General features: G+C 46.2%; 1 protein-coding gene across 1 annotated transcript in view; it reads left to right on the plus strand.

The window, feature by feature from the left end:
• Window positions 1–21,843, plus strand: part of LOC138489132 (contactin-associated protein-like 5) — a 1,196,734-nt gene that overhangs the window by 345,388 nt on the left and 829,503 nt on the right. The gene's annotated exons all lie outside the window — the stretch shown is intronic.

The raw sequence follows: 21,843 nt of genomic DNA on the forward strand, positions 1-21,843 counted from the left end.
CTTTTACCGCAATCGCGGAACACGCATCCGCGAATTTTGCCGCGATTTGCAATTTCTTCACATGTAAAAAAAACTGCTGCTGCCTGATTTCATTTGCCAGAAATTCGTTTCACCTGTTAATCATTCCTGCATCATTGCTAGTGTGAGCCTGGACTAATATTAACTAGATACCACTCAACCTGAACCTCTAAAAGTGAATTAAAAGCGTTTCCAGCATATTTCTCATCCATTGCTAACACATATCAAAGAATTTGGGCCTGTGATTTCAAAACTCCTATCTGTTTTCTGTTGTTTAAGCTTGCTGGGGTGAACTGAATTACAGTTGATTGCATTTCTGAGAACTGTGTGCTTCCTTCCATTCCTTGCATTGCATAAAAAGGGGGGGAAGGGATTGCCAGAGAAAAGTGATTACATTGTCTGTTGAAATCATATTGAGTATTTTCTGTATTGCATTTTTATTCAACATTACATCCATTTGAACTACATAAAGCATTCTTTACCACCTTTTTCTGTTGTACCTATTTACCAGTGTGCTACCTTATTCATTTCATGTCCACTCATTAGTCATTATAAAGAAGTGTGCTAGTGCCAGATTCTCCGTTGTTAATATTTCCCATATCAGATAAAGTGTGATATTCAATTATTAATTTATTATAAAGTGTGATATCTATATTTTAATTTATCAAATAAACCTTTTAAACTTGCAAAACAGAACTAATTCTTGGCTCAGTGGGGTCAGGGGGATTCCAAGAGAGGGGTGTTATACAAGGGTAGTCATCCAGAACGCATGAACTGGACCTAAAGATATATCAATAAGGGTTTTCATTCAGTATTCTAGACTAGGCGTTAACTTAGCGGTAGTGCTGAATTGAATCCTCTTACAAAGTGGGGGCTCGAGCCGAGACGTTGGGTTAGATTTACCATTTGTGCAGCTTAATACAGTGTGCTAGCTGACGGGATACATACATCCGGTCGGATCACCACGCTGCATTACGCTGTGAAGCATTCCTCGAAAGGGACACTCCAAGAAAAGTTCTGTTCTGCAAAAATAAAATACTAACTGCTGTAAGTCAGGACAGAGACCAATCTCTAGAATGACGACCTTAGTAGACATGAAAATAGCCAGAGAGCACCTCTTGCATAAGCTATTTGTGAGAGGTGAATGGACCGAACAGGGCCAGGATGTGTGGTTGCAGGCCATCACACAACAGGTCACTGAAACAGGGTCAGATATATATAGAGATCAGGGTCCCTTACATGTGGCCCTGAGTGAACTATATATGGCTCCTAAAGCCAAAGAGGAACACAATAAGATCGCCAGGATAGCAGCATACCTGTACCTATATATGGGAGACATGCAGGATAGATGTGCTGAAAGCCAAAATCTGGCAAATAGGCAACAGATGGCATTACAGAAGGTCCAATCTGATCTGGACTCTTCTGAGCAGAGGCTGCAGAGGAGCCAGGAGTCAGAAAATGACAGCAGACTGTACATTACTAAAATAAAGGAGGATATGGATGTGCTGCAAAAGGAAAAGTCAGAACAGGATACTAGATTTCTGGCCCTGCAGAAGGAGCACCAAGACAGTTTGGACTCCTTACTGCAGAGCCAGAAAAAGCTGGAGCAACAGATCAATTTCAACAGGGCATGCACAGAGCAGGTAGCCACCCTGCAAATCCAACTAGACAGAGAGAAAGAGGAGAGCAATAAACTGATCCTGAAAGACCTGGATACCCAGGCAGAGTTTGATGAGGAGCGCCAGAAAGCTGGTGCCTTCCAAAGGCAAAGGGACGACCTGGCGGCGCAGATGCAGGCTCTTAGTCAGGAAAGAGACGCCTTAGGCCAGGAAGTCTGCCATTTAAAAAGGAAAATGGAAGAAAATCACCTGGCCCACCAGGGGCTGGGTGACCTCCAAAAAGAAAACCAGAACTTGGTAGAGCACACCAGAAGGGTGGAGGATGCTCTAGCAAGAAAGGAGCAGGCCAATAGGGACATTGCCCAGGAGGTAACCCTCCTGCAGCAAAGACTGGCCCAGTTCTCCAGGACCAACCAGGAAGCACAGAGGGAAAATGAGGCTCTCTGCCAGCACAATGATAGGCTCCAACAGCAGGTAGCGATGCAGGAGAGACTGATAGAGTCGAGTAAGGCCTTAACAGAGGAACTGAAAGCACAAATGCAGGCTCTTGCATTGCAACAGGGAGCAGGGGCGGATAGAGATGAGGTCCGTTGGGAAAGAGAGACTCCTGACCATAACCGCAGGAGCCCTAACACCAGGGGCCTTCATCTCCCCCAGTCCCTGGACTCTACCACCCCCATGTCCCCTGGCGCACATGAGCACAGGGCCACAGGGATGGCAGATTACTATCCAGCTAAGAGTATGGGGCTCATAGGCCAGTACCACTCAGGAATGGAGGGGTGGGCTTCCGGGTATGGGCACCCAAGTACAATACAGTTCAGTGGGGAACCCCAGGAGAGTAGGCCCATTAAGGGCATCCTGAAAACCTCTGCCCAGTTAGGTCAGTGGAGGGGGTACCCATCAAATCCTGGCAGCAAGGAGGAATCTGAAGACTCCTCTGAACTGCGCAGGACACAGGAGACCAGGTCCCCACATTCTGCCAGCCATTCCCAGGCTCGCAGAATCCGGGAAAACCTGGAAGAACAGACGGGAACCTCTGGGAGCAGTGCCTCTGAGTCCGACGAAGAGTGGACAAGGGTTACCCGAACCAAAAAGGCCAATAAGGCAAAAAGGGCCTTGCTTAAGGACCCCTTAAAGCAGATTAAGGCGATCAGGAGCGTCATCACGCCTTACCATAAGAACGCTAAGTATTCTGTTTGGGAGCACTTAGAGTTGTTTGAACAAATGATGGAGACTTTCCATTTGAAGGACAGCCAAAGCTGCATTCAATATGTAAAGTGGACCTTCTCCCCGGAATACTCCAGTTTCTTTGCGGGGCTGGAGGACCAAAATCATTTAAGATGGTCCACCTATAAGGCGGCCATCCTGAAACATTTTTCTGTTCACAGAAATCCTCAAGAGGCTCGCAAGGCAGCCTACAATTTGCAATGTGGGGAGGATCAGGCCCCACAAGAATTTGTGCAGGAGTTAAAGCGGGCTTTTGCACAGACCACAAGAAGGGTGCGCACGGATAGCCGTGAATTTATAAACACGTTTTTCCATGCCTTGCCCAAATATATCATGACCCAGCTCGTGAGGGATTTTCATGAGAAAAGATCTTTAGACTGGGTCATTGAACAGGCTACCCGGATCTATGAGGTGCAGAAGCCCATAGAAAATAAAAGCAATGCCCAGAAAAACCCCAAAGCCAACAGCACCCCTGCTGCTGCCAAGGTGGCAGAGGTAAAGGTCACCCCCGTTTTAGATTTGGAGATGGGGGGGCCTAAAAACCTACCTGCACCTAATAATGCTAGGCCCAGAAGGTCCTCGGGCCAGTCACAGACAGGGAGCCAGGGAGGCAGCCCCACAAATGGGGTCCCTCGCTCTCCTGACTATGTAAGTCCTCGCTACAAAGGTAACAGACGCATCCTGGGTTATGTGTGGACTCCTCCAGCCCAAGGGGGGGGATCCAGCCAAGCACCTAACCCAGGGAACTTCCCTCCAAACTTCCCACAGGAGGGCAGAAATTTACCAAACCCTGGGCAGAACTTTTTCCCCAGATATCCACCTGACTTCCAACCCCAAAATCATCCATCCTTCTTTCCTCAATTCCCTGAGCCCAGACCACTGAATCCGGGAGAGGGGAGGCCAAGGGTGGAGGGGTACCCAAATCTTCCCAACCCGGGGTATTACCAAAGGAGGGATAGCTACCCTCCCCGGGATCAGCCCAGGGGAGAAAACAGGGCCCCGTATCAGCCAGAGCGGGTGTCCCAGTTAGAGCGCCAGGTTCAAAACATGGCGCGGGATATGGGTCATATACTGAGGGCGCAGCAGAACCCTCAGATCGGCGTGCCAGCGCAGAACGCACCCAACTCTGGACCTGGTGCTCCAGAACAATGACGGGGGCAGCACCCCGATAACTCACCGGTTCCCAGGGAGGAGGCACAAGGGGAAGGGGGGTGTAAAGCCTTGGAGGAAGCTTCCTTCCTCACTTGTAAACAGCCCCTGGAAACCCAGGAACCGGAAACAAAATCTCTTGCCCCTGAAAGTCTGCCTCCTAAGGAGCAGAGGGGGGGTAGGAGAAACAAAAGACCCAAACAGACTCAGTTTGAGGAGGAGGTACAGATCTTCCAATTTGAGGGAGAGGGATCCTCAGGGGATCCTGGGAAAAGGATCTTCTCCTTCAGAGAGGGGGGAACTCCTCCCAAAGAAAAATGGGTCCCTAGGGATGCAAATCCAGACTGGGAAGATGTGGAGACTGAGCTACCGCCGCCCACCATCTCATCCCAGAACCAACAGCAAGAAAATCCCCTGGTTCAAACCCATCCTGGGGACTGCCTCCAAAAAGGGGGGGGCGGCCCAGAAACGGAGCCAGGGGAACCCACAATGGCTCTGATCTCCAGTTGCCAACTTTTTCTTTCAGATTCCCAAGGCTCTCCACAAGATTCTGCCCAAATCCCTTCGCTAGCGATGTCCAAAACCAGAAAATTAGCCCACCAGTTGTCCAAAAGTGTACATTATCTGTGCCCCCTTGAGGAGAAGGAGGGAAGATATTATGCCCCGGTACAAGTACAGGGGCAGGGTACAATCTCGGCACTGGTGGACACTGGATCTCAAGCTACCCTTCTGTCCAGAAGGGCCTTTGACGAACTGAATGCAGGAAGGGGAGAGAATTACCAAATTCCTCTCACCTCTCTTCCTGGACAACTACAGAACTTTGACGGGAAGGAAATTCCCGTTGAGGGGACTGCCGACTTGGACATTAAGATCGGGCGACATAAGTTGAAACACCCGGTCATAGTTGTGACCCCAGAGGGCACCCCTTGTTTACTAGGGAATGACCTCCTGAGAAGGTTGTCACCCCTAATAGATTGCGTAAACAAGGTCCTCTGGACCCAGACTAGCTGACCCATAAAATTAAAACAGAGTGTCAACCATGTTAGTTTAAACGGCACATGCCACATGGTTGAACAAAAATCTGACCAAGTAGAATTTCACTTCCAGAACAACCAAATTCCAGACGTGACAGTAATAGCAGTAGGACAACAGACTGGTGATGGGGGGTCCTCTCCATTTCTGAAAATCAACCTTCCTTCCAGTCTAAAGTGGTATTCCATGCTGGAAGGAAACACTCTGAAATTCTATACCAATCCACAATCAGAAACTCCCACTCCTATAGTCCAAGAAGGTGTGAAATCAGCTCAAAGCCTGGCTGATATTCAGCAAATTGGAGAGCAGTTGTTCATTCCTGTTCAGTTAAATGATGGGAAGGACTCTGTTCTCGCTCGAGTGTGTGTGAACAACGGTAAGAGCTTCATCAGCGAAGCCATGTTCCGCCAACTCCCAAAAGATCCAGCCATTCCCACCTTCAAACTGATAGACAAATGGGAAATGGACCTGGAAGCACCCAATTCAAAACATCTCCTGCCAAGCAGGTGTATGCTCAAAATTTCCATTGGCAACAAGAGCATAGTCCATAATTGTTGGGTCGTGCGAGACGTCCCTGCCGTCTTTTACTTAGGCAGTGACATTCTCAATCGCTTTGCCATTAGTTTGGACCTAATAAACTTCAAAGCTTGGTCCCGATTAGCGGATAATCCCATGGGCTTTGATGATCCAGAAAAATCATATAGGTCAGCTCAATTGCTACCTTATGCAGTTGAAATTCAGGTTAAAGAGGAAGTCATCATCCCAGAAAGGACCCGACAATTCTCCCTGGAAGTGAAAGTTAAAAGGGGACAAGAGTTGAAAAACCCTGATGCTTACATACATCTAAACGCTTCTCTCCAACAGCAAGGGTTGGGGGTAAACCCAACTCCATTAGTCAACCTAGAACATGACACCATTCTAATAGAGGTGGATAACAGCGACTTAAAGAGTATTACTCTAGCCGCAGGCACCATTATTGGAATGGCGGTTGATGACTGACATTTCTCCATTGATCTTGTAAATGAACTGTTAGGACCAATCCCCAAGGACTGTGTTGACAGTGACAGTGATGACAATACAACACCAGACAGGATTTTTACCCGGCATGGGGGGAACTTCCTGGTGTACACTTCCTGCCCCTATGGTAAGGAAGATGTGACCTGTGACTTCAGGAGGGATGAGGTGATTTTCCAGGTCCATGAGGGCTGCCTTTCCCACCTGAAGCCTCCGGTCCAAATCAGCACTCTGACCAGGGACTTCTCCACCCAGCTGGAGGAGGCCGCGGAGATAGCCAAACCAGAAGTCTTTCCAGGCTTCAGGCAGATGGTGGAAGAGAGAGTCAACCTAGCTGATGCCTGTGTGACTCTGGAACAAAAGCAAAAGTTGAAACAAGTTTTCTTGGATTTCCAAGATCTCTTTGCGGTAGACTCATATGACTGTGGTCGCACCGACATCCACACCACAACAATCCCCACGGACCCTGGCATGACTCCAGTGTTTGTGAAGCAATATCGCTTGCCTCTCGCATCAATGGAGTCCCTTACGGAAATAATTAAGAACCTTGAGTCCCGGGGAATAATCCGTCCAGTCCACAGCACCTTCAATAATCCGGTGCTGGGAATATTGAAGCCAAACGGCCAGTGGAGACTCTGCGCCGACCTCAGGGAGCTCAACAAACGGGTCCATACTTCCCGATGGCCTCTGCCCTACATTGACCAAGGGCTGGCCCAGATCCAGGGGTCACAGGTATTCACTGCAATAGACCTGACCAATGGATACTGGACCGTGCCTGTCAGCAGGGAGGACCAATACAAACTGGCTTTTACCTTTGGGGGCCAGCAGTACACATGGACCCGGACTCCCTTCGGATACCTCAACTCCGGTAATGAGTTCAATATTTTCCTACATAAGGCCATGCCCGACCTAGGTGCAAGGGGTAACCTGGCTTATGTAGATGATGTCCTCATCAAAAGCTCAACTGTTGAGGAACACATAGCGGAGATCCGTTATGTTCTGACACAGTTGAGGGCCGCCGGAGCGAAACTTTCCTTTCAAAAAGCACAGTGGTGTAGAACCCGTGTTAATTTCTTGGGGCATGAGATTACTCCTCAGGGTCTCTGTCCCCAGGAAAAGAAAGTGGAAGCACTTCAGAAACTGAAAGACCCCACAACTCTGCGGGAACTAAGGAGCCTCCTTGGACTGACTAATTACAGCAGAAAGTTCATTGAGGGCTACGCAGAGATCACCAGACCCCTGATTCATCTCCTGAAGGGGGGGGTCAAGTGGGAATGGGGTCCAGAACAAGCCGAGGCAGTAAAACAACTCAAAAGAAGCCTCTCACAAGCGCCTTGCCTAGCTTACCCTGTCAGAAACAAGGAGTTCTTCCTGGAGACGGGGTTCTCTAATACGTGCTTGACGGCAGTATTATATCAAAAGCATGACAAGGTCAATAAAGTAATCTCCTATGCGAGCAAAACTTTATCCTCTGTGGAGGAAAAATTCAACGATTGTGAGAAGGCACTCCTGGCAACGGTGTGGGCATTGAAGAATTACCGCCCGTTTATCCAGGGGGAACACATCATAGTGGAGACTCCACACCAGCCTCTGCAATATCTCCAAAGTGACAGAATCCGGGCCGGAAATGTGAGTAATTCCCGAATTACTTCCTGGATTCTGTCAATGCAAGGCTTCCCTGTGGAGGTCAGATATGGCCAAAACAAGAAGAGTCCCCTCGCGCAAGGTCTGGCTGACTTGCATGATTGTGCTAGAGAAAACTGCTCGGGGACGAAAGTCTAAAAATCAAGGACAACATGGAGGCATACCTTAATTCCCCCCACAAAGTCTTTGAAGAAGACAAGTGTGAGGGAATGCCCACTGTGTATGTGGATGGATGCTCTTACCATGTTGACAACAACGGGGAGAAAGAACTGGTGGCCGGCATAGGGAATGCATGGGTGAATGAGTCCCCAGAACCCTCCGCTGGATACAAAATTGGTCCCCGAAGTAGTCAGGTGGCAGAATTGATGGCTGTGCATCAGGCCATCCTCACTGCTGTCCAGCATCAACTCCACGAACTGGTCATAATCACAGATTCGGATTATGTACGGAACGGGTTCGTGGAGCACCTGGTTAATTGGAAAACCAGAGGCATGGTATGTGCTAACAACAAACCCTTGAAACATGGGAAGTTGATCCAAAACATTGATGATCTGGTCACCTCGAATGAGATGACCATCTATTGGAAAAAGATCAAGGGTCATTCCAAAGTAGAGGGACCAGACAAAACTGGAAATGACTTAGCTGATCAGCTGGCCAAAACCGGGGCCATCCAAGGGGATCTAATTGAGATTGAGTCCCTGTTGGGGGAAATCCAGGTCACTGCCATCACTAGGTCCCAGACAAATGCTCACAACGACCTTTCAATTGCACAATGGAGTAAGGAGACCCCTGATGCTGATCTGATTACCGCTCAGAAGGGGGATCCAATAATTGGTAAATTTTACCAGCACCTTGAGGACCCTGAGAACTTTCCCCTGACGGATACCGATTACATTGGGAAAGAGGACCTAAGAGTGTTGATGAAATGTCCCAAAATGTTCCGGATCCAAGACGGTTTGTTGGTAAGGAAATCCAAAGCTGGCCACGATCAGTGGGTGGTTCCTACCTCATTCCGAAGCCTGATGTTAAGTCACGCCCATGATGCGGCCACTGCCGGTCATAGGGGGTTTCACACAACATTGGAAATCTTAAGAGAGGTTGCATACTGGCCACACATGGGGCAGGACCTCGACCAGTACCTGAAGGGTTGCCTTGTGTGTGCACAATTTCAGCCATCATCCCTCACACACCGGGCGCCTTTACAAAAGAGGGGAATGACACTGCCATGGTCAGATTTACAAATCGACTTTGTAGGCCCTGTGATTCGCTCGGCTAGGGGGAATAAGTACATGTTGACCGTGACATGCTTGTTTACCAAGTGGGTGGAATGTCTCCCAGCCCCAAATTGCAAGGCAGAAACTGCAGCTGCCTTGATGATTAACCACATCTTTTCCCGTTTTGGTCTACCTCAAAGGATTGAGTCAGACAGAGGTAGCCACTTCACCAGTGAAGTAATGACAAAGATGTGGGAGATACTGGGGGTCAAGAGAAAGCTGCATATTGCTTATAGACCAGCTTCTTCTGGGGCAGTAGAGAGATATAACCGGACAATTGTGAGCATATTAAAGAAGTTTGTGGCAGATTCTGGGCCAAGTTGGGATATCCGATTACCTCTGGTCCTAATGGCTATCAGATCTACCCCTTCATCTGCAACCAAAATGTCACCATTTGAGTTGATGACTGGGCGCAAGATGGTGCTTCCGCAGCATTTGCTCTACAGGACCCAAGAGCAGACACTGATAAATGCCTCCACTACTCATGAGTATGTAGAGAATTTAAGGAAACACCTCCAATATGCTTTTGCTTACGCTCAGCGGAATCTAGAAAGATCGGCTGATAGCATGAAGACCCATTATGACCTGAAAACTTCCAGGAAGGAATATCAGGTGGGAGACCGGGTCTATCTATACAACTTCAAAAGGAACCAGGCCAAGCAGCGCAAATTTTTGCCTACATGGAAGGGACCCTTTGAGATCGTCGATAAGATCTCCCCTGTGGCCTACAAGATCCGCATCCCCAAAGGCGGTTCGGCAGAGGGGGAAGACAAGTGGGTCCACATAAACCAGTTGAAATGTTGCCATCCCAGGCACACTCTGCAACAACTGGAGGAATCCTCTGGAATCCTAGCGGGTACTTTATCAGACTAATTCAGTTCCAATCATAAAGCCTACCACATCTAGTCTCTAAAATATTGTGATTTACATGAAACTGTCTCTAGTGATGCTGTTTTTTTTTCAAAATAAGAATGTAATATTTTGTTACGATGAAATGCATATGCTGCCCCACTATCTCAACAGTGGTGAAAAAAAAAATCGTCTATGAGTAGATATTGCCGCTTTTGCTTTATCATCCTAGGAGAGATGAAACCATGAAGGATGACCAAGAAGGACGATCCGGAGACCGGGAGCAGAGACGCAATGGGCCCAGTGGACCGCCCAATCTTCCCATCAGGACCGGCGAGGAGAACTGATCGATCTGACCGGATAGAGAGGAAGATGCTGAACTGTGCCATCTACAGAAGAGGAAGAAGATTATGCGGACAGACCGGTGCGTGGGTCAAAACCCTTGGGCACGCGACTCCCCATCGACCCAAACTCAAAGTGCAGTCACGTGGGGGGGCTTGTAGGGTGTCCTGACCCACGTTTAAGCTACCCTGCTACAACATTTGGTGCTGTGGGCTTAGGAAATTCAAGATGGCGGAAAACCCACATGTGCGCCGAAATCCAGGAAAGCTGCGCAGTTGTGCGCACACCAAAATGTGTTTAGAATGCATTAATCCAAGAAAATCCCAAAAATGGGTGCAGTACCAGTACTCACCACTATCCAAAAGCCGGCGTTTTAAAACCACTCTGTGTGTTTCTGAAGGCAAGCCAAAATGCCTATTTCAAACCTTGCAACATGTGCAAAATATTTACTGAACACCAGCAGACATTTGGCAGAATGGAGTTTTGTGTGCCTACAAAATCTGGGAAATGAAGAGCCCAAAAACAATGCTTATAACAAAAATGCTATGGAGTCAGCAGCTTAAGCCTAACTGAAACTGGATTTAAAACCACCAAAATCGAAAATGTTAAATTAAATGAGTGACCTATGCTTGGTGTCACATGCCTTTGTAACTGTTGAAATGTCATAGTTTTGCACTTAGAATCAGCATTCTAGCTGCATGTGTAAAATTACAAGTATTTTAAAAGCAACAAAAAGTTAGCTGAAGGTCTGGCTTAAGGAACTTGATTTTGCCTAGCAACTAAACTTCATCAGGAGTGAAATTTGAGTCACAACTATGTTCCCAGGCCAACCTTCCTTTTGCTGCCCACACTAAGGATATGCCACCTATCTGATAATTGAATTTCCTGTGCTCTGCCAGAGAGTGAACAAAGCCCTCCTCACTTAGGCAAAGGTTTTTATTACAGACGTCGTAAAAAGTGGCTTCCTCCTGGAGAAGCTGGGAGGGGCACTGCCTGTGAGAAGCAAGCTGGCTTGGCAGAAACTGGAAAGACTGGTTTCTGTACCATGTGACCTGAAAAGACACACCCCTGCAGCAAGGATATGGTTTTATAAAAAGGGGGATAATTCATAGTGCGGACATGTGAAAATTTTATAAATGATACCATAATTCTTGTGATTTTTCTGCCCACAGTTTAAGACGTGGTAGGAACCGGTGGTATGTTCAGGGGGGTTTTAGCGGAAAAGTGGATATTACTATAAAAGTGTGCATGTTAAAAATCTGAAACTTCATCAGTTAATGTCCCTACCCCCTGCACACATGTATGTAAAGTTGGGTCCATGTCAGAAATGGAAAAAGCAGTTAAAAAGTCAATTATGTACACTCTTTGAATGCAAGCTCCGAGAATGAGCAGATTTGGACATAGACATGGCTAAATTCAGCCACACCATGTATATGTAATTTTAAACAAATGTGTACCTGTGCAAATATGTTTTTAGGTCAGATATAGATTGTGTGTAAAGTTGACAGGGGTGGGTTCTCTGTATCATAAACAGACCTCATCATGATGACACTTCATTTCATTCCCCCAATCAAGTAAGGAATGAAAATTTGACCAATGATAGGTGAGAGGGGCAAGGCTAGTGATGCAACACACACACCCATTCTCAAGAAACAGATAAAAGGATTGAGTCAGGACACATAGAGGGATTCAATTTTATCTGCCGCTGGAAGCCCTGCCGGAAAAATCCATACTTACCTCCATCAAACTCCAGAAAGCCAAACTAGAGACTTCAATCTAACCAGAGAGAAAGCAGTGCTGTGCCCAGCAGAGACCAGACCAGGGAGAAAGCAGTGCTGTGCCTAGCAGAGACCAGACCAGGCGCTGTGAGCAGAACCCGGAAAGACCTGACCAGACTGTTGACCAGATCGTGACAAAGCCGCTTTCCTGTTCAAAATCTCTTGTGAGTACTTAGCAAAACTCAGAACACATCTCTTAGTTAAATTCATCTAATTCAATCCATTTAATCTAAGTAGAACTGCCTCCTAGCTGTCACCTGTCATTCTAGCTGCAAAAGTTTGTCACTTGTCATTTTGAAAAAGTGTGCGTTTAAAATTTACAAAACCAAAAACGACCTTTATTAAATTGCTCATATCTCCGCAACCGTTTGGGCTAGAGACTTGCCGTAACTTTCCTCTGATAGCTTAGAATCGTGGCTTTCCTAGGAACCTAGAACCACATTCCTACTCCTTATAGTTTTACTGCAATCGCGGAACACGCATCCGCAAATTTTGCCGCGATTTGCAATTTCTTCACATGTAAAAAAAACTGCTGCTGCCTGATTTCATTTGCCAGAAATTCGTTTCACCTGTTAATCATTCCTGCATCATTGCTAGTGTGAGCCTGGACTAATATTAACTAGATACCACTCAACCTGAACCTCTAAAAGTGAATTAAAAGCGTTTCCAGCATATTTCTCATCCATTGCTAACACATATCAAAGAATTTGGGCCTGTGATTTCAAAACTCCTATCTGTTTTCTGTTGTTTAAGCTTGCTGGGGTGAACTGAATTACAGTTGATTGCATTTCTGAGAACTGTGTGCTTCCTTCCATTCCTTGCATTGCATAAAAAGGGGGGGAAGGGATTGCCAGAGAAAAGGGATTACATTGTCTGTTGAAATCATATTGAGTATTTTCTGTATTGCATTTTTATTCAACATTACATCCATTTGAACTACATAAAGCATTCTTTACCACCTTTTTCTGTTGTACCTATTTACCAGTGTGCTACCTTATTCATTTCATGTCCACTCATTAGTCATTATAAAGAAGTGTGCTAGTGCCAGATTCTCCGTTGTTAATATTTCCCATATCAGATAAAGTGTGATATTCAATTATTAATTTATTATAAAGTGTGATATCTATATTTTAATTTATCAAATAAACCTTTTAAACTTGCAAAACAGAACTAATTCTTGGCTCAGTGGGGTCAGGGGGATTCCAAGAGAGGGGTGTTATACAAGGGTAGTCATCCAGAACGCATGAACTGGACCTAAAGATATATCAATAAGGGTTTTCATTCAGTATTCTAGACTAGGCGTTAACTTAGCAGTAGTGCTGAATTGAATCCTCTTACAAGCTTGGAGGCGACCCAATGGAAAGGCGAGGATTAAGACACCTCACTCTATCCGGCAGAAAGGGAAGCCAGGCAGACACAGTACCTTGTTTGTGGAGAGACAGCTCCGGCTGGGGCAGTTGTTCCTGGTGGTGGATGCACGTCGGGTCTTTGCCAAGAGTAGAGATGATCTCGTTGTCGAAGAAAAGTGAAGTCCGGTGCACCACCAGGGAAGAGACCAGCCGCGGAGTGCTCTGTCACAAGGCACCACCTTTTTGTCGTGGTACAGGGGTAGTGGCTATCCGGTTGCCGAGGTGCTCTGCACAGGCAATTCGACCACTGCATCCTGGAGCGAAGAAAAAGCAAAGGGGACTGGTTGTTCCCACCAGTCAGGGGAAGAGACTCTCCGGCAGGGAGATCTCTTCTGTCATCGGGAAGTGGTGAGTCAGTTCTGCAGGGCTCCACCGGAGGTGTCGTCGTTGCAGGTCGGCTCAGCTTTACCCTCGTCGGATTCTTAGGTCCTGTGGCGACTTCTGAAGATCCAGTTCCAAAAGCCCTGCTTTTATGCAGAAAACCCCCATTCATTCAGCCTAGCTGTCAATCAAAACATGCTAAGTGGTGAGCGGGGTGGCTCACCACTTGGGCCAATCACACTAGAGTGCGACCGGAGTTGGCAAGGCAACTCGGTCCAGGGTGCCTAAACCCCCTCCCACACCCCTGTGGTAACCCAGACAGAATGGCACCACTTTGGAGGGTCTCTGTACAGAAGCCCGCCAAAAGTGGAACAAAGGGCTCAACCTTTGGTTTAGGAGTCACAGAGACAAACACAGACGCCATTTTAAAAACCGAGTTCTGGCAGAAAATACCATCCGATAGACTTATTTAAGATAAGTAAATAGGTGGTATGTTAGAGATTAACGAGGAAAAGTATCAATCTCCAACAATGGGAAGAATCCCATAGGGTTATATTCGGGGTCGAATATAACAAGTAGTTTCCACTGCCACCAGCCAAAACTCACCGAGGGGGGACGGGACAGTGCCCCCTCGAATAACAGTCCCAGGAGTAATCGAATTACCCCTACTAGTACGTCCACAAAGGGATGATTTGTACTAGTTCTGTTAGTAAATTTAGGTCTAGTAAAGCCAATGGTGACTTTACATGCCCGGGGAGACAGTAGTCAGTCCCCGGGTATGGAGTCTATGATGGAGGTCCGCTAGGACGCCCCAGTGCTACGGCACGGAGGGTGTGTTGTAACACACATAGTAAAATATATGAGACCCTATGGAGTAAAAGACCCCATTGCCCATAGAACACATGGACATTCAAAGGAATTACACACATTCATGTCCAAGAGTGGGAGAAAAAGAGTCTCACTCTTGGCAGGATGGAAAAAAACAAACTCCAGAAATCCAGCAAAACTGCTGGGGGACTCACTAGGTTAGGAAATTCAGCCAAAACAGAGAATTCTCCCTAACAATATAGGATGGCATGTTGTGCGTGGGGCCAGCATTAGGTAGCGCCCTGTCGTTGTGTGTGCATTAAAACACACATCATGCACAGAGACAGGTAGTTAATGTTCAGTGGTGGCTGGTGAATTCTTGAACTCAAGAGGCTTACATGTTGTCGCCAATTATGGAGCCCAAACCAAACAAGGGGTATTGAGAGCGTTTCTTCCCGAGAAATTGTTTTGAAACAAAATTAAAATGTTGCATTTTATAACATCTTCTTGAACATTTTGGTTAAAAAGATGGACGGCGGTAAGGGTTAACGGTCACCGTTAATGGTACCGGTGACCGTTAACACTTACCGCCTTACTACGAGGTCCCTTTGCGGGTTGGAGAATTTAACGCCTGATTTTTGCAGGCATTAAAAACCAACCCGCAAAGGGACCAGGGAGCTAATTACGGTACCGCAATTTGCGGTGCCGTAATTAGCACCTTCCCCATTCCCATTATGCCCTATGGGGCAAAAATGGGAATGGAGAAGGGTAATGGGGGAAGGGGGAATTGCCGCCCCACCAACCTTGGAATAGGGCCGTAATTCCCCTTTCCACCAAGGCGGTGCCGGTATTTTACCGGCATGGACCAAGGTGCTAATAGCACCTTGGTCCACCGCCGTCCGTGTAATGAGACCCCTAGAGTTTGCAACTGGTTTTGTATGGTAGCTGTGCTGCCTTCCACGCCGGTGCAGTGGTGGCGGGGGGGGGGCAACGGCATCACTGTGGTTGGTGTCACCCGGCGTGGCACCTCATGGTGTCACCCACTCCTGACTTACTCCATGGTTAGAGTAATAAGTGCTCAAGGGTGGGCCCTGAGTTAAAAGCAGCCAGCAGCCCCAAAACAAATCATTAGCATAGGTGAGTGGGAGATCTTTCACAGGGCTGCCGGAGCCCTTCCCAATATAGCAATATAGGAGCTATCAAGTTACATTAGTGTTTTATATGTGGGGCCCATCACGTCCTTGGTGTTTCCTGTGCAGCTGTCTGCCACTTGCAGATTTATGTTTCCGTTATAAATGCAAGCCCCAGAATGCAGAGAAGAAATCATGACTGGGTGCAGCGTGAAAGCTCCACAAAGTGCTGCGTGCCATGAATCAGCGGTGCCGTGTAATACGACCCTGTGCCGCACAGTAAATTCAGTGGTGCTCAGTATCTGAGGGTGCTGTTGCTGTAGCTACGTAATATGGTTGTTGCTGTTCAGTGTGAGGGGCGGCACTCGTGCATTGCTAAGTGTTCTGCAATTGCTAATATTAGAGCATCCATATGTTACTCTGGGCAAGCGAAGCTCTGTCTTAGTTCACACCGAGCACGATACGCGGGCTACTACAGCAGAATGCTTACACATTACAGAGGCACTGGAGAAAGTGGGGTGCTGAAGGCATTTGGAGACTAAGCCGGAATTTCCTATTCAGGGGGTTTATGTGTTTGGCTTTACTGCTGGCTGGGGTGATTAAGGTGTGACAACCAGACAACCATTTAACAAGTGCGATAAATATTGTTCTGACCATTTTAATTCTGGCCAATTGTGACCATTACAATGTTGCACCTGCTACCAGTTAATACAACTACGGTAGTCCCTCACAAGTGCCTTTCCCATGCCTACACATGGCCTCGGAATGTGGGTAGGACTGCCAATAAAACAAGCATTAGCAATGCCAACAGTCTGGGCGTTTGTGTATGCATGGGAGATGCACTTACCAGGCCCTACCGTAGGTGTATTAACTGGCATTTGATCCAGTCGTTCAGATAATAAGGTATAAGGGACATGTAGCTGAAGTTTCCAGTACCATGGGTCGATCAAGTATTTCATAAACGTATCAGTAATTCAAGCTGAAGTTATAAAGCAACAGGCAGATGCAGTAGTTTACTGCTGTGATTGCAACATAACAGTAGCCAGAGCAAAGGAAATAGCAGCACTGTTGAAATAGGACTATGCTATTCATGCAGCAACACTAGTTTTACCCAAACTTTAGAAATGTGTTGTGTTAGCCCTCCACAGAGTTGTCCATCAAAATCAAAGTAGGTTTCATGCTCCCAAACTGGAAAACACATTGGGCCCTCAAAAGCCTGCAAAAGCCACTGTAGCCATGTACAGATCCTGATTTCAGCAGATTGCCAAAGGGTTGAGCAAACGAGTGAATTCTGTGGAAATAAAGGGGGAGGACTGGTGGAAACTAGTGTGTATCAGGCGTTCATGGCAGAGACTTCTAGTTAATGTATAGCAGCCCTTCCTTTCTGAGAGCAGCTGCCTTTACCTGGTCACTTGAACAGTTTAAGACCTGTTAAAAAGTGCCTTCCTAATGAATAGATCCTTGACAGCAGACTGCTGGAAAGTGACAGAACTGTTCAGAATAATGTGTAGCCCAGTGTTCAGAGGTGAAAGTACTATCCTGAAAGTACAGCGGCCTACATCCTCCTGGTGCTGGACCCTGAACGACCCCTTTATTAGGGAAATGTCCCGCAGATCCAAGCCTTTCGTCCACGCATCCAATTTAGGAATACAAGAAAATCCACTCACAGTTTAATGGAATTGCATTGAATGGGCAGGTAATTGATGGTCCAGAGGACATGTGCTTCTTTCGTTTGAAAGAAAGTACCGGCACTTCTTAGCATGAAGCTAGTACATTTAATGGAGAGCACTTCTAAACAGTAAGCAGGTACTCTGGTATAGTGAGAACCTGCAGGTCTGTGTTTCCACTTCAAACACTGGTTCCAGCTCCCCAGAGATGCCAGTGTGCCTTAGCCGCTGAAACTGATCACTCATGACACCTTGGACCATAATCACTTATCACCCCCATTTTTATCCCACGGCTAAAGCCTGCATTGGAAGTTTCCTTTCATTCACTATCCGCCCTGCCCTGCGCAGTGTGATTGGGTATTGTACTATGTGGATTACTATACTAGAACATGCCACTTGAAGTATATGCTTGTCACTTCTTTGGGAAGCAGCTCCACACACCCTATCGTCCGGCACCAGTGGTGTTGCTAGGTCTGGAAAAGACCTGGGGCTAAACTGATGTTGAAACTGTTGGGACTGGGAGCTAGCTAGCCGTTTGGCTGTAGCTCCTGAGCGCCTATCCGGGGCTACAACCAAAAGACCAGTGGCTATAGCCCCCTTAGCCCCCCCCCCCTAGCAACGCCTCTGTCCGACACTGGCTCCAATGGACATGCACTGCAGTGCGATCCAGTGGCTGTTGTTTGCCTTGTCAAATCCATGCAGACAAAGCTAATATGCATATATTTACAACTCTACTGTAGAGAAAGGACATTGCGGTGTGGGTGCTCACGTGTTTCAGGTATGCCCTGTCTAAGGGCCAGCTGGAGACAGGAGAAGAGGGTGATGCTGGGTGTCATAGCCGCTCCTGTGCAGGGGGTTCTCTGTCGCCATGAAAGCAGGGGGGCTGGGCAGTCATAGTCTCAGGCAGGTGCTGTTGAGGGGCGCCTGTCTTGTCCTGCTGATGGTCATGTCTGAGTCGGCTGGGAATGTGTGAGCACTCTGCTCGGCTCCAGTTCCAGTATTCTGACGGAAAACATTATCCACCTTGAACTGGCGGGCAGCTACACATTGCAGCAATGATGCCTCATGCTTCTCTCTGCTTGAGCTCCTGCACAGCATCTGCAGATTGTTACAATTGTAACCATCAGCCAATGGTTCCTGCCTCTCCCATCCCCCTTGACACAGTCAGGCCTGGCTACCTCGAAGTGACCTCCTCTCCTGCAGTGCTCGGGCTCGCTTTAGGCTTACAAGCTGTGTTTGCTAGTGCCCGTCGACAGTCACTTCCACTGGGGAAAACGTACATGGTGTTGCCCCTGAAATGGTGTCAGGGGGGCACTGCGAGGCCCCTCCCAAGAGCGAGGCCCGGGGAAGATTGCCCCCTCTGCCTCCTCTCCTTCTGACGGCCCTGGGCTGGCTTGTCCCATGGCAGGGATCTCCCTTTTGCGAGATGTGTGATGCGAAACGCTGAGTTTTTTGGGAGATGTGTGGTGCGAAATGCTGAAAACATGTCATCAATCACACAATCACACTCCTCCAACGTGTAGGTGTTCCAAACAGCACAACAGACTGCACTCTGGTTAATTAAAATTAATATATATATTATAAAAAACAAAGAAAAAAACGGAGAAAAAAACGGGAAAAAAACGGCCCAGGCGTGCACAGAAAGCGGCCCCCAGCCAGTGACTATCAGAATGCACTGCCCTGCGTGACCTCTGCTATCCAATTTATATAATAAAGTGACGTTCAGTAAATAGAACACCAGAGATGCCAACAGGAGGTTTCTCACGCAGAGTGTTCAGACCCGCCCTCATGCAACTTGTACATGAGCTGAGCTCTCAGCTCACACGACCCACCCCCAGCCACAACCATTTGTTTTTGTGAGAGAGGCTGCCCGAGCTGGGCTGCCTCCTGACTGGCACCACGCTGACGGATGACTGGGCCACTGCCAGCACAGACTCAGCTATTGTTGTGCATTCATCAAAGAAAGTTAACACTTACGTGTTGACTTTCTTTGATGAATGCCTCCAGCCCCGTGCACCACTGTGCAGCAAGCTTTGATCAAGGACAATGGAAGAAAGAGAGCCAGTGCCGAAAAACAGTACCGGTGTTGGCCACCGCCAAACACCGGCACAAATGAAGCACTGGTGTCAGCAGCTAGGAAGCTCAATTGGCAGATAAAAAATGGTTTTGAAATATCACATGACAAGGAAAAGTATTAACAGCATATAAAAGCCTTTGATTTACCTTTTATGTAAAGCTGGCTGTGTTGCAAGGCACCCACCAATTGTGAATTCACTTTCTTAAGTTTCATTTTTTTAAACATTATAAGCAGTCAACATGCAGGACAATCAATAGTCATTAATAATACACAAAAGCAACTGTTCAAGATTATACGTAAAGTATCAATAAAATTGTTGAGAAAATGAACATGACTTATATTTATGTCAAACATGTATCAATGGATGAGTCTAGTTAACTTCAAAAATGTTTTTAGAAATCAGGGGAAGTGGATGACATAACAATAACAAAAAAAACATGTAACTAACATGACATACAGGACATAACACAGACATAGGGTTAAGAGGGGAAGGGATAGAGGGATAAATAGTAATAAAATCAATGTTAGTCTGCATTAGATAGAAAATCAAGAAAAGGTTGCCATTTCAACATATGCTTGCAAAGTAAAGCTGGAGAAGAAGCAATACAGTTTTCCAACCTATGATTTTTACAAATATTATTCCACCAACAATTATAATGACTGCAATGTACATTTTTTCCAATTGGTGGTTATGGTTTGGAGTGCTACCAAGAGACAGAAATCAAAGAGCAATTTAGTATGAAAATTAGCTGTTGCAGATTGTAAAAGGGAGCTTCCAAAAATAAGAATATCACAACAAAAATCTTGTTGGGTTTTAAAAATAAGCTTGATTGTTCACTAAACTGAAATCCAGAAAGGCTCAACATGTTTACATTCTATAAATATGTGCTTAAAAGAACCTGGGGCTTCTGAGCAGTTCCAGCAAAGGTCATTAGGTAGAAGGCCACATTTGAAGAAGGAGATACGGGTAGCAAAGGCTCTATGGTGGAAGAAAAACAGGGTTTGGATTACGCTGGCTGATGAAGTCATTTTCGAGATGCATTTCCACTGTGGAGGCCAGTCAAATTGAAGGTTTGGTAGTGAACAATCATCTTCCCAGTCATTGTGTAGTGCACCCGATGGGCCTAGTCCTTTCTTCTTTTTTTTGCCCCGCCCCCCACCATACTTTTTTCTTCTTTTATTGCAGCATGGTCTGGTGTAGCTGTCTTCTTGTAGACACCCTTTTTTTCTCAACTTTTAAGTAAAATTCTTTATTGCTAATGTCCATGCTTCTCCCTTTGTGTACCCACCTCCTCATGTCTCTCTTCCTTTGTGACATAATTTGTTATGCTGGATACATTGTTGTATTTCATATCATTTTTCTATGCTTTTTTATTCTATTGGTATTACAATAGTGCAACTTTTATATTGTCTCCTCTTATATATACCCAATGATTTACATATACATTACTCCACACTCATGCCTCTAAATATAGTTTCTTGGAACATTAAATGATTACATAATCTGATTAAAAGACAAAAAAATACGATATCATCTAAATAGATTGGAACGCTCAATTGCCTGCATCCACGAGTCACATCTTTCCAATGAGGAAGCAGCTAAACTCAAACAGCATTCTGTTGGTCAGGTATTCTCCAGCTCTGCAGATGGAAAATGAAATGGTGTTATTACCCTAATCAACACATCTCTCAAATGTAACGTACTATCTCATGAATATAATGATAAGGGAAGATGGGTCCTGCTCAAACTATTGATTAACTCTATAGAGTATTCCATACTCAACATTTATGGCCCAACATCTCCAGATCCTAACTTTTGGAGGTCCCTCAGAAATCACATGCTCCAGATAAATCCTTATAATTTGATTGTTTGTGGTGACTGTAATCAAATCATAGACCCCTTTCTAGATAGAAAGTCTAGTGTTTGTTTCACTGATGCTACATCTCATAAAAAAATTCATTGATTTTATATCAGATCTAGGCCTTAGAGATACATGGCGTCTACTTCACCCCACTGATTCTGATTTTACATTTTATTCTGAACCCCATAAATCCTTTTCAAGATTAGATTATATTTTTATTCCCATCTCCATAGCTAGCCTTCTCCGAAAAGCCCAAATAGAGTCTATTACGATATCTGATCATGCTCCCGTTCATATCCAATTACAATCTCTCTGCAACCCTAAACCCTCTAATAGATGGCGACTTCATACTAGCCTGCTGGACGATGTCTTATTTGCACCCTTTATTACCCAGCAGCATAATTATTACTTTGCCATTAACATAAATCAAGACACTTCCACTTCTAACAACTGGGACTGCTATAAAGCCGTTCTTAGAGGTCATATTATATCTTTTGCTGCTAATAAAATGAAAAAAAACATAGGCAGGAGTCTGAATCTATTCTTAAGCAACTGACACCTCTGGAGATTCATTTTGCCAGTACTGGCTCCCCCTCAATTCTTAAAGAAGTTCTGAAGTTAAGA

This window comes from Ambystoma mexicanum, chromosome 9, assembly GCF_040938575.1.
Source record: "Ambystoma mexicanum isolate Mex_15411 chromosome 9, UKY_AmexF1_1, whole genome shotgun sequence".
NCBI lineage: Eukaryota > Metazoa > Chordata > Amphibia > Caudata > Ambystomatidae > Ambystoma > Ambystoma mexicanum.